Raw genomic sequence first — 14,494 nt, forward strand, 5'->3', positions numbered from 1 at the left:
CACTACAAGGAATTCAATAATTTCTAAGATCCTTCAAACTTTCATAGTTTCAAAACCATATATTTGTCAACAAATAAATATTAGATGTCTGCAATATGCCAAGCATTATATACCCACCTATAATATTTTACTGCCTTTGTTTTTGAGGGACCACATTTCTCTTTGGTTACTCAATTTCCTCATTGTGAAATGCGACTAATGATGACTCTCCTGCTTATTTTAGAACAAGAGGGAAATTGTATCTGAAAGTGATTTGGAAAATATAAAATGTTCTGCAGCAGATACTTTTGACATATTCACTTGTATTCTGGGAACATATGTACAGATTTTTCTCTTTGAGATAATAAGCAATAACCTGAAAACACTCTGTTTTACTTGAAAATGTGTGAGATGCCTGATCCAGAGAGAAATTATCCTAATACTGTTCTAGAGTTGTGTGTGCATGTACACACAAAGCTGCTAATTAGATCACAGTAAATGCACAAAGCAACATTGTCTGCTTGAAGAATAAAGAATGTGTTCCATGAGAGCTTGCCTATTTTATTCATCATTATATTTATAATAGTAATATTTGTTGAAAGAATGAATGAATGAAGCAATGAAAGAATGCAGATAGCAGAGATTTCTTTAGTTTTCTTTTCAGTACCAATTTCAATTCTTGTGTCGTCTTTAATATTTAGATATTTTCTTTGATACTTTTTCTTCTCCTCTGATTACCTCTAGAGGAGAGCATGTTGAAGCTCATTTTGACTCAAAATAATTTATGCTTAGGAATCAAAAGATGTTCATGTTGCAAACACACATTCCTAAGAAATATTACTATTGTAATTGCTTCCTGAGATCATCTTTAACGTGTCCAATACATTATTCTGCTTTAGTTCTGTAGCACCTAACACAGGATATGGCACTGAAAAAGTACTCAGTAATTCATGAATGATTTGGCCAATCCAATGGAATAACTGGTGTGAGTACCTGGGACAGAGGTGCATGACTAATAGGAGTATTGTGTAAGAAATGACACAGGGGCTCTGAAATTTTGCCACGGCATATTTAGTCATTTCCATTCAGTGTTAAGATGGTTGTCACCACACAAATCATATCTGTTTGTTCACTGTAAATTTTCTCCAGGGTCCCTTCCCACCTTCAAATGCATTATTTTATTTTATTTCATTTATTTTATTTTATTTTATTTTTTGAGGCGGAGTCTCGCTCTCTCGCCCAGGCTGGAGTGCAGTGACGCAATCTCGGCTCACTGCAAGCTCCGCCTCCTGGGTTGACGCCATTCTCCTGCCTCAGCCTCCTGAGTAGCTGAGACTACAGGCGCCCTACACCATGCCCGGCTAATTTTTTGTAATTTTTTTTTTTTTTTTTTTGAGTGGAGACGAGGTTTCACCGTGTTAGCCAGGATGGTCTCGATCTCCTGACCTTGTGATCCTCCTGCCTCACCTCCCAAAGTGCTGGGATTACAGGCGTGAGCCACCTCGCCCGGCCCCCACCTTCAAATGCATTAATCGGATTCCTTCAGTATTATGAAGAAAACATTATGAAGAGCCTTACCTGATGATAGTAATAACAACCGTAACCAGTAAGTAGAGTCTACATTTATTAATAGCAATGTCATCTTCTCTAACAGTTGTTCCAGTGTCCCAAGCCTATCATAAGCTCTTTGAAGCTCTTTGAGAATGAGAGTTGTGTCTTATGCTCAGCACTTAAGATGGCTACTTAATTTAGATAGAAGAAGAATGTGGCTATTTGCAGGCAGAAGGCAACTTGATTCCTCACATGGTACTATATACTAAGACACCCTACACCCCTAGTTTTACATGTGGTAGTTCTAGCATGTTCCTTCATTTAAGAAGTCTCTTGAATTCCATAATTTCCAGATTCCACCTGAATAAATGGCAGAGATGGCAACTGGACACAAAGTTATTTTATCCTGTTCCCTTCACATAAAAGGCAGGCTTGGGATCACTTAGGTTTAGGGGCATAAACATCCTCTCAGTGTCTGAGTACCAAAGAAATGATAAACTACTATCAATAGAAAAGTAACAGATCGCTTAATTATCAATCAGTCTAGTGGTGATTATTTTAAGACTTTTGCCACAAACTGAACTGCCCCAAAGCAAATCTCTCATGCAGTTTGGCCTTAATTTCTTTTACCCTTTTTTTTGAGAGGTTATTATGCAGTGCTTCCCCGTTTAAAACACTGTCTCTACCAGGGAATATTTGGGGGTCTTCTGCACTACAGACTAAGCAATTCAGTCTTTTCTCCAGAAAAACTGCCATGTTACATCTGGACAAAAATGGAAACTTTAAAAAAAAAACCTCACATCGTTTTATTTTCCCTTCTGTGTGTGTATTTTTTCCCACATAAGTATCTTATTATTTCCTAATCGAAGCTCATTCTTCTCTATGAGGCGCTGGCCTGATATTTTCGCCTGACAAATCTCCCGGAGCAGATGGTCCCTTCAGGGAAGCTCAGGAAAGTGCTGGGTGTCTAGTTATGCCTGGCCCCTCCTTCCCTCTTGGGGCCTCAAATGACAAGTCATCAAACCAGTTTCTCTCCAGCAAGGGTCCTTGATCCGGTAGCAGCAGGTTTGGGTTTCAGGCACTGCAGAGACCCTTTGCAGTTGGGTTTAGCAGCTACCCAAGTCTGCAGCCTGCGCTGGTCCTGGGGGTGAGAGTGATATCCCTGTTGTCCAATCAGAGACGCGAGTTTCCCTGTGGTCCCCGCCCCACTTTCCCTGCTGTCCCAATAACCGCCCTAAAAGGCCGGGCTTCTGCTGTCAAGTAGCCAGGGTGGGCTCCGCCGAGGCGAGGAGGGGCGCCGGTGGGGAGATGCGCTCCCAGGTGTTTGCAGCGGAAGTGGGAAACCTGTAGGTTATGGTCCAGCTGTGCCGCACCGAGGCGAGCAGGAGCAGGGAACAGGTAGGAAGCTGGACTTTTCCTTCTTTGCAGATAAAATAAAGAATGCGCATTTCCATGCTGTTGCTTCCCTTCCCCCAGCCCCGCCCAGCCCTCGTCACCCCCAAATCTCCTGTGGTCGCTGCAGCTCTCGCCGTGAAGTACGGCGCGGGAAGGACCGGGGCGGAGGTGGCTGGGGTGCGGGGAAGCAGGGGTGCGGGATGCCGGAGCCCTGGGGGGCTGGGCAAGGCAGGACGGCAGTGCCCTAGGAGAGGGCTCCGAGCCCGGGGTCTGTGTCTCGTCAACTTTCCTTTCCGCGGCTGCCGCCGCCAGCGCCGGGAACTCGCCCCAGGGATGCCATGTCGCCTCGGCAGGGGAGGGGTGGGGAAGCAGAGAGGTCTGCAGCCCAGGGCCCGCAGGTCTTTTGCTCCCGAAGCCGGCCCGCACCTGCTCATCTTTCACATCCCACCTGGGCGCCTGGCTAGCGCATCCCGGAAAACCTGGGAGCCGTTGCGGAGAGGGGAAGAAGGGACTTGTTTGTCCCCTGACCCCTCTGTTAAGATCTAGCTCCCTTCAGGAGAGGGGGGTGGGGAAGAATCCCTGCAACTCGAAGGGCACGTTCCGATTAATTACATCTCCGTTGAGAAGGCACCACCGGCCCTTCTCCACGATCTGCGGCAGGTGGGAGGGAGAGACCGCGGAGCCACGGCCCCTTCCCTCCTAGCCTGGCGCTGTCTACGGGAACCACCTTCACACCTAGTTTCTGAAAGGTGGGTTTGGCTTCAGGGATTTCCAGGGAGTCAAGTGATTGTGCCCGGATGGGCTCCGAGCGGCTGCGAGGCTGCCTCCCTAGGTGACCGCATCTGGGTAGTAGGTGTTGGCCCAGTGCCGGTTCCTGCAGGAGTCAGATTGCTGGGAGCAGTAGGCAGAAGAATTGCAGAGATCAGACGCTGCATCACCCTCTGGGACTGATGACACCCTGCTTTGAACATTCCTGAAAAATTGGGATAATGGGAAAGAGGGAAAGTGGATAGCTGAGACCTTTCCTTATTTATTTATTTATTTTCATGCCAAACCGGGCATGGGTATTTGTACGTGTGCTTGTGTGTGCACATCTCCAAGGTGGAGCTATATATAGCTCCTGCATACCCAGCCCGGCTTCCCTGCTGCTGAGCCGGCTGCCTTGGCCTTCTCAAGCAATCTGGAAGCACTGAGTGGGAGGGGCAAAAGGGAATCCAATTCTCCATTGGGGGAAAAGCCAGAGAAGAAGCATTCAGACTGCTGAAACCCTGCGTGAAATAATGTTTTTGTAACTCACGTAAAGATCCATATTTCATATTTCATGTTTTCAATGTCATATCTCATGTTTTCAATATTTCAGTATTTTGAAAACATTCTTAGAGTGCCAATATGATCTTCATCCATTTCGCCGCATTTTTCGGTTTCTAAGTGTACATATGAACCTTACCAGGCCGAAGTGTAATGCAAATCAAATTAACACATGCCGTATCTGGGATATTTTATTAGACTCGGCATAATGGTTTGGTTATTTGGTAGTAAATTTATTTCAGTGATAACTTATGGCTAACAGCATTTGGGGATCTGGGAATGGATCCACCCACTTTCCAAGAGTAAGGAACTGCTAGAACCCTTGCTGGGGTAGATGTGAGGTATTTATTTGTACAGATTTTACTTGTGGACCTGATATTTAAATTTGTACTGCTTTTTCATATCACATCTATTTGTACTATGTGGACTTTCTTTTATAGATTGATGTATGTGCATTTATCTTTGCCATTCCCTGAAATTATTTATTCCTGATGACAACCCTTCCATATTCACAGATGAAGAAACTAAGATTCAGAGGACACAAGTTATTGGTTGAAAGTCTTCTGAAAACTTTAATATTCCAACAACCTGCTGTGTAATTATACTGCATAGCAGTTTCCCCTCAAATAGAATACTTTTTAGCTTCCCAGGATTTTTGGTCCTGGCAACAAAATGTGGTTAATGTTGATACCAGGAACAATATAAACCAAGTTTATTCGGTTCTAGTCTGACATGTATCCCTACAAAATTTAATTCTGTGTTTTAAGAACAAAATTCTAACTTGCCAAGTCATTTTGAAGATAAATGATTTAATCTACCAAGTTACCGTCACAGGCAATGCGAGCTGGCTTTTAATTTTGCTCTGCAACTTCCTGATGATCTGATTTGGAGCAAGTTAATTAAACTCTGAGAATCTGTTTCCTTGTCTTTAAAAGGAATTTTATAGCATTGAATTTTCAGGTTGCTATGAGGGTCATAAAAAGTATGCATGTTTCTATCATGGGGATGGGCGCATAGTGGGTCATTAATAATTAGGGCTATTGGTAATAATAACAATACATTGGTATGTATCAACTATATGCATTTTAAAATTCATGGTTCTAACAAAACCATCACTCCTCTTCAGAATCTCTAGTAGACTATTTTCACTTGGAAATTTAATCTTACTTAGTCTTATTTTGTTGCTTAATCCTCATTTGTATGTCTGATTTGTTTTCTAATTAGGAAGTACTTTGCAGAAAAAGACTATGCTTATAATCTTTTTGTATACCCCGCCACATTGAACACAGTCCTATAATAAGTAGCCTTAAAGATTCTTGTTCAGGAAGCATCATCCTAAGGAGCTGGATGGGTGCCGCAACGATTTGGGGATTTTTTTTGGTAGAAGGCTATGCCTTGGGAGGAAACTTCCTCTGGCTTTATGATCCTCTCCATGAGGAGTAATGGATGACATAAAGTGTTTCTATATCTTTTCATAGACTGATTCAGTTCTCCAGTAGGGGTTATGACTATGTACTGGTTCTATGTATTCTCTTGTATCTTGTGTCCCTTCAGACCAACTAAAAAGAGCTGAAATAGACAATTTATATTTCTGTATACAAAATATGCCCTGTAATTGCCTTATTTCAAAAAAATCAACAAATGCTCCAATTTCCATCTATTTCTACATGTAAATTGGCCATGGTCTCTATCATATCCCACAACTTATTCTAACTCACCAGTAAGCTCCTCCTCCTCAATTCCAATGTTTTTCTTTTTATTGACGTATTATCCATTGTTCTCTTCTGACCTTCTATTTTCCATATTGTCCATCTTCTTGAAATTTTGCTCCTTGACACTACAATGCTCTGATACCATGCTTTTTTCTTAATTTTTCTAACTTTCCTTTCTTTGTCTCCCTTATCTTCTCTTTCTACTTCTAGCTTTCAAGCAAATCCCCCAAATTGATGACAATTTATCTTATTGAAAATAAAGTTCTCCTTCTGCATTTCCATTCCTAATCTCCCTCCCATTAGCCATTTCCTTTACACTTATCCTATTGGCTAAGAGCACAGGCTTTGGGAGGAAGCCTGCAGGTGTTAATATTTATGTATCATGATGCAGTTAAGTGAACATCAGCAAGTCAACTGGGGATTATCATAGCACTTATGTGAGAGGATTTTGTGATTTGTAAAATATTAAGTGAGATAATGCGTGTTAAACATTCAAAATAGGGTTTGGCCCATGGTAATTACTCATAAAGAATAGCTATTAATAATAGAAGTGCTATTGTAGCAATTGTAATGCACAAGGTGAAAACTGGTTTTGCATTTTCTCCATCAATAGGCATCATTCCTAAACTGGCTTTTATCAATGGAGACTACAACTTTACAGGCTTTCTGGCTTGTGGTTAGTTACTTTTTAAGACTTTCTTTCCTCTAGTCCAAGTGTTCACCATATAGTCAGTAATTAATTCATTTTTATTTTCAACTCTAATTTGTATCTTTCTCTGCTTGTTCCAGTGCTAGTTTCCTCTGGCACTCCATGTCTGGATGAGTCCAGTAGGCATGTTATCAAAACTTCCAATGTATAAGTCTATCTGCTTTAATCTAAGATGCCATGTATTATTGGTATAATGTGTTTTCAATTTTCATTAGTGCTTCTATTTTCCTTTGAAACTTTCACTGTACTTTCATTCAAATCTTAAAAAGCACTGATTTTGGAGCAGGAGACTCAGGTTCAACTCCTGACAACAGGACTGATCAGTTGTGTGACGTTGGAAATGTAGCAGCAGGAGGATGGAGCATTATTTCACTTCAATAATATGAATGACCTACTGTGTAAAGTTACATTCAAAAGTCTATTTAATATTAAATTGAAAATAATACTTTATTATTATAAGGACATCTAGAATCATTAAAGAAATACTGGGAATAAAGAAAAATCCACCAAATTCCACAATACAAAGAGATCCTATTTCAATCTTCCAGTCTTATTTCTATTAATATAAATAGGTATTTTTCAATTATAGATTTGAGTTTATAGTGAACATTCACCTTTGTATTTAGCTTTTTAAACTTAATATACCATAAACATTTATTCATTTCATTTAATATTCTTACTAGCCATGTGTTTTTTGGCTGTCAATATTCTATAATAGATCTTCAGATTGTTTTCAGTTTTGCACCGTCATGAAAATGAATCTTTATATACATTAATATTTGCATTTCTGACCATTTCCTTATGACAACTTCTTAGAAGTTACCCAGGCAAAAGTGTAAATATTTTTAGCCTCATAACACTTACTGCCAAATTGCTTCCCCCAAAATGTAAGCACAGATTTATACTCTACCAGTGTTGTACCAGTTTGGCTATACTCTCATTAACACTTGGTATTATTTTTAAAAATTGGGATCATTTTGATAGTATAAATTGTGTATCTAGTTATTCTTCTGAGTTATTGTTCCTATGATTTTGGATGAGTTCAAAAATGTTATTATATTTATAGGTTCTTTGTATTTCTTAATTTGTGAATTTCATTTGACTCTTTATTGGAGTGTTCATATTTTCTTCACGTAATAGGAAATTTGTGGTATACTGCAAAAATTGTCCTCATCTTGTTCTTTGCATTTTAAAAAATGCTCTCTAACACACAGAAATGTATAGCTTTACTGTAGTTTATAAATCTATTTGCAGTAGTATCTCTTTGTAGCTTTCAGGTTGAGAAAACTTTCTACCACTTAACGGAGAATTGAATATAAAAACAACATGTGACGGTGCTGTTGCTGAACTTCTTTCCTCCTTTGAAGCAGAATCTGACTTATGTATATCATATGTATATCCCAGTGCGAAATGGCTCTGGGGACACAGAAAATTCACTCAGTCTATTAAGATCCCATTATTCTTTAGGCAGCTCTCCCATGAAGTGAATAGTACCTTAATTCTTTCTGAGCTACTATTGTCCATTTCAAAAGAGCCACAGGGCAGAATGCACTATGGAAGATATTAATGGCCAGGTTACTTAGCCAGAGCAGGGCACTTTGTTTGCACAATTATCTGAATGACTCAGGCACTAAATCTGCTTCTGCCAGGATTATCCAGATGGTCCTTAATTCACTAGATAATTGTTCACCCCTGTACTTGATTTTGTTGGTGTAGACCTGAGTATGTCATCACTTTTCCTGCACTGTTTTGTTACTACTCTAAATGCTTAGGGCTGGTTGCATTGGTTTCTTTTAGGAGAGGCAGGTTGCCCGGTTCTTCAGAGCATAGGTGTTAAGAGTTATGCAGAGCTTTGCATGAAACCTAGCTCAGTCAGTTACTAGCAGTGTGTTTGAGGCCAGCCACTTAATTTTTTTTTCTTTTTTCCTTTTTTTTTTTTTACAGAGTCTCACTCTGTCGTCCAGGCTGGAGTGCAGTGGCGTGATCTCGGCTCACTGCAAGCTCCACCTCCTGGGTTCACACTATTCTCCTGCCTCAGCCTCCCGAGTAGCTGGGACTACAGGTGCCCATCACTTTGCCCGGCTAATTTTTTTGTATTTTTAGTAGAGATGGGGTTTCACCGTGTTAGCCAGGATGGTCTTGATCTCTTGACCTTGTGATCCGCCTGCCTTGGCCTCCCAAAGTGCTGACATTACAGGCGTGAGCCATCATGACCGGCCATGAGACCAGTCACTTAAATTTTTTTACAACATTGTTTTCTGTGTAAGAAACATATTTAGAGTTTGAAGTCCCTATTTCATTCTCCTGCCTCATAGTCGCCTTCTTCTAAGTACATTCTATATGTCATAACCACAGTTGTCTTTCTAAAACCAATCTCATCGTATTCTTCCTCTGCTGAAAATTTTTTGAGTTAGTTTCCCTTTTTTTGTATTAGTAAGATGTCTGAAGTCTTTTGCATTGCACCTAAAGTCCTTTATTAAATGGTACCTGGTAACTTCTCTAGATTCATTTTCTGATTAATCAAATTTCTTCCATCTCCAATCTCCCACAATGTCAATCAACTGAACGGTATGCCTTCTCCTAATGCATCTTGTTTTCTCTTTTCTCCCAACACCCTCCCATGTTCCCCATGTTCTATTCTCTACTATAAATAACCTGTTTTCTTGTCTGCTTTTTAACTAACCTAACCTTTTCATGCCTTGGGTCAGGTGCCACCATTTCTTGGAGAACTTCCCTGAATTCCCAGTCTTAAATTTTGACTCCCATGGTAACCTGTGGATATCCCTGCCATATCACTTACCATACTATATTGTACTGATTGTTTACTTGTCTCTTGCCCCCACTGTAAGTCCTTGAGGATAGACACCATATGTTATTTTTCTTTGTGTCTGATAGAGGACCTGACATAGAGTTGATACTTAATAAATATTTTCTGAAGAAATGAATAAAAGAAGGTTAAGACCAAATTAGTTTTTAGGATTTCAACAAATGAAGGATTCTTTACCCTGGAAACCAATCAATAAAAACTAAAAATTATGTCACTCTTCACAATATTTCAAAAATTAACTTCCTGGTTTTGTTGATTTATACAGAATAAATAAAAGAGAGGTTTTTTTAATGAGGAATTTTGTAATGAAAAGCATGCCTAGGACAGTCAATAATTCCAAATTGCTAAATCAGTCAATAAATATCTTTTAAATAATTCTGCATTTTAAAAGAAAAGAGGAATGTATAGTTACATGGATAATGTAGATGTATAAATTTAGCTGTGTTGGAATTAAATAATGGCAAAGTTAATTTCACTTTTCTTTATTTAATAAAAGGTCTTCCATTGGTGTCATCTTTGGTAGATTACAAAGCATGGTCACATGCGTAGCCTTATTTGATCCTTTGTAACAGTTTTGAAAGTTAGATTCAAAGGCATGGTTATCCACATTTACAGATTTAAAAAAAAAGCTCAGAGAAGTAACTAATTTGCCCAAGGTTACACGTTAGTGGCAAATCTGGACAAGTAAGATGATCTTTCTCATAGTTGAGTGTCCCATGTGTTACGCTTGGCCCAGAACATTTCACTGAGACATGACGGCCATCATTTTGTCTAGGTTAAGGACAACAATCTTGATAATAATAATCCCCTGAAAGTCCTGAGCAATCTAGTAAAAATGTATTGCATTATTACCTGTAGAGGATTTTTACTTAGATTTTTAGTAATCTGAGAAGAAACCAGCTGACAGAACTTTTTGCTTTAAACATATTTTAAAGTCTTATATTTAGTTACTTAATCATTTAGAACACACACACATACACACACACACCATATTACCCTTTTTTGTTTGTTTGTTTTGAAGTATTTGTCTTTTTATATTAGGTGACAAGTACAATGCTCTTTCCCTTACTTTTTTTTTTTAAACTTGAATTATTAAAATATTTTTTTCAGCCAGGCATGGTGGCTCACGCCTGTAATCCCAGCACTTTGGGAGGACGAGGCGGGCAGATCATGAGGTCAGGAGTTTGAGACCAGCCTGGCCAACATGGTGAAACCTCATCTCTATTAAAAATACAAAAATTAGCTGGGCATGGTGGCACATGCCTATAATCCCAGCTACTCAGGAGGCTGAGGGAGGAGAATCGTTTGAACCCAGGAGGCGGAGGTTGCAGGGAGCTGAGATCATGCCATTGCACTCTAGCCTGGGTGACAGGGTGAGACTCTGTCTCAAAATAATAATAATAATAATAATAATAATAATTCTGGATTTTCTTTGTTTAGTAGACAATGTTCAACTTTAGTCTTCAGGTTTTGGCTTAGCATATATTCTGTGTAATCTTGGAGAACCAGATAGGTCAAATGCATTTTTTAGGAAATAGTGCAAGTGATGAAAAAGAAATTTATGGAAAAGAGATGGGTACTTAGTAAGAATGGTGATCTATCCTAGGTTGAAAATTACAAACACCGAGATATAAGATTGATTTTTAAAAATGGACTTGTGCAAACGTCTTCTCTATAACTGCACCTCAATTATTAATAATCACTTATTGAGCACTCACTCTGTGTTGGGCATTTAAAAAAAAATGTGTTGCACATGACCATCTCAAAACTTTACAAAACCAGTGAAAAGTATTTTTAAAGTTTATTATTCCGATTTTGCAGATCAGGGAAGTTAGTTATTAAAAAGTTAATGCATGGAGAGGCTAGAATTCACACCCAGATTGTCTGACTCTGAAGTCCAAGTTTTTAATTGCTGTGTTATTCAGCACCAATCCCCAGTGCTCATGATAGCTGGTTTTAGTATTTTGTGAGTCACGGTTTAAAACGCTGCTATTCTAAGTGACCAGAATCTATCCCTAGACCCTCAAATAAATTTAGTATTAATACAAGGAATTAAATCATTCTAAATTTGCATGTTTTATTTATGAATATCTTATTGATATCTTTCACTACAGTAATTTACATGGTGCAGTTTCCCAAGCATGAATTGGACCATTACAATGTGTCATTTAAATATGCCTCTAATGGGCCAATCATTTGAATTTTGACGCAAGCACCAGAAGTTTTATGCATTTCTGCCCTAATTTTGCTTTCTAACATCTCAAACCATAAACAATAAGTCTCTCCTAAGGCTTCTAATCTGATAGTATTTAATTGTCATGGTTACTAAAAGTACAGATTTGTTAACTGTAACAGATAAGATAAATATTATAAATAATATTTATAGTATTCTAGCTTGAAACTCAAGCTGTTTACTGTAATAGAATTTTATCTCAGTTAAAACTTTCCTTTGTAAATTATTTTTATACATTAAATGCGGTGTAATATAATTTAAAATATTTGTAAATGCCTAATGGATTGACTTTATTTTTCTTTTGGTCTACTTATATTATTTTGGAGAGCATAACAACTTTCAGATTGCTTGAAAATTAACCTAGTTTCTCAAAAAATGTTATTTTCAAATTTTGGTTTATGCACAAGTTGAGTGGTAATGAACCTAAGACATCAACTTTCAGTAAAACACTGTATTATTACATTCTTTCCTTTTCTCTTTTTAATTAAAGAATAGCAGACATACAGAAAACATTTGGCCCAATGAGCTATAACAAAGTATTCATACTATGAAATCAACACTCATTTCAGAAGAAAGAATCTTGTCAGCACCCAGGTACCCCGCTTCCAGCCCCACTTAATCACTATCACCTTACTCTTCTCCAAAGATAGCTTCTGACTAATAAGACTGTAGAATAGTTTTGTCTGTTTTTAAAATCTACATAAACGGAATCATGAACTACCGATACTATTGTATCGGATTTTTTTTTTTTTCCCAGAGACAGGGTCTTGCTCTGTTGCCCAGCCTGTTCTCGGACTCCTGGTCTCAAATGATCATCCCTGCTCAGCCTCCTGGAGTACTGGGATTACAGGCATGAGCCATCATGCCTGGCCCAGATTCCTTTTGTTCAAAATTTTTTGTGAGCTGTGTCAATATTCTTGCATGTAGCAATAATTTATTTTCATTGTACTGTAGAATTCTAGTGAATGAATGCCCCCAAAATATACATATTTATTCTATTGTTGAATACTTGGGTTGTTTCCAGTTTTGTGTTATTACTGATAGTTCTCCTATGCATGTTTTCAAGTTTATTAGACATTCTTTTTCTTTTTTCTCTTTGAGACGGAGTTTCACTCTTGTTGCCCAGGCTGGAGTGCAATGGTGCAATCTCGGCTCCCCACAACCTCTGCCTCCCAGGTTCAAGCGATTATCCTGCCTCAGCCTCCCAAGTAGCTGAGATTACAGGAGTCTGCCACCATGCTCTGCTAATTTTTTGTATTTTTAATAGAGGCGTGGTTTCACCATGTTGGCCAGGCTGGTCGTGAACTCCTGACCTCAAGTGATCCACCCACTTCAGCCTCCCAAAGTGCTGGAATTACAGGCATGAGCCACTGTGCCCAGCCCAAAATTGAATTATACTATATACGGTGTTCTGCAACTTCCTTTTATCTTGGGCAACTTTTTCTTTCCACGTATTATAGTGCCAACACATTCTTTCCAGCACTTGCATAGTATCCCTTTGCATAAAACACAATTTATTTGTCTCATTGTTGGAACTTTGGGTGATGTTTCCAATGTTTTTTAAAAAAGAATGCTACAGAAACATTATTCTACGTGTAGTTTTGTATATTCCTGGGAATATTTTTCTAAGATATTTCCAGAATGAAATTGCTAGCCAAGAGGTATATATATATTTTTTACAGATTATTGATATTTCCAAGTTGCCCTGTAAATTATATAGTATAAATTACTATAGTAATGAATAAGAATGTCTGCTTTTGCATATTCTCCCTAGTACTATTATCAGTCTTTTAAATATGTTTGGATTTTGTATTTCCAAATCAAATTATTACTGAAAAAATAATGTAAATGAAGCATAGCTGTGTGCTAAAGAGATCATAAAACATAACATTTGGTATTTCCCTATAGACTAAATTTTGCTATTTTATATAAAAATATTTCAGTTATTTTTGGAATTGTAAAAACATTTCAGTTTATTTAAGTGGATCCTAAGTTAAACTCCCCTGCTTTCATCGTTATTTTTAGTATTACAGCTTTTCAATGGATAAAGATTTAAATCTATATTCTGGCACGTAGTAGATACGTAATTTTGGAAAATTTACTCAGTTCCTCTTACTCTGAGTGCCTTCATTTTCCGAAGTCGTGAAAATAGATATGGAAGTTAAGTTTGCCGTATCGCTCTCATCTGATTGTTTTCCAGGTTTGATTTAGGTAATTAGGCTACTTAGGCAGGTGCCTGTTTCTCACTGACCTATTTATGACCCTCTCAGAGCTGCTTGTTCTTCAGTGAGAAGTTTCTAGACATGTAAAGGGGCCTGTTTCCTATGAATAACCTACAAAGTAGTCCCTTCTGCTAGTTAGAAATGGAAAGAAGTGACGTGAATAATATTTCCTTCTTTCCTTCATTTATATTGTTGGTGAGAGGAGGGAGAGAAAGAGAGAGAGAGAACAGAAATGCAGATCTACCATGTGGTAGACATTGCACTGGGGCTAGAGATACGGTAATGATTAAGTGAGACTTTCTCTTGCCTTCAAGAGTCTTCTAAACTAGGTGTGTAAAATAGATAAAAAGGTAGTTCAAAACTGCAAATGGGTGCTTTGAGCCAAGCAGAGCCAATATGCTAGGGGAATTGTTCTATGCAGAGGACAAATAAAGACCTGGAGGCAAAGAATAGCATGACTGGTTCAAATAACAAAAAGAAATAAAGAAATATGGTACAGTATAAATTATACAGTAGCAAGACACATGGCTGAAGAGCAGAAAAAGAAAGTTTCTTTAA

General features: G+C 38.4%; 1 protein-coding gene across 2 annotated transcripts in view; it reads left to right on the forward strand.

Moving 5' to 3' along the window:
• The first annotated feature begins 2,774 nt into the window (after positions 1-2,774).
• Positions 2,775-14,494, forward strand: part of CNTN1 (contactin 1) — a 382,939-nt gene continuing 371,219 nt past the window's right edge. For both annotated transcript variants that reach the window (XM_054444281.2, XM_054444282.2), the window contains exon 1: positions 2,775-2,928. The gene's annotated coding sequence lies outside the window, so the exon portion shown is untranslated. The remainder of the gene's footprint in view (positions 2,929-14,494) is intronic.

This window comes from Pongo pygmaeus, chromosome 10 (genome assembly GCF_028885625.2).
Source record: "Pongo pygmaeus isolate AG05252 chromosome 10, NHGRI_mPonPyg2-v2.0_pri, whole genome shotgun sequence".
Taxonomy (NCBI): Eukaryota; Metazoa; Chordata; class Mammalia; order Primates; family Hominidae; genus Pongo; species Pongo pygmaeus.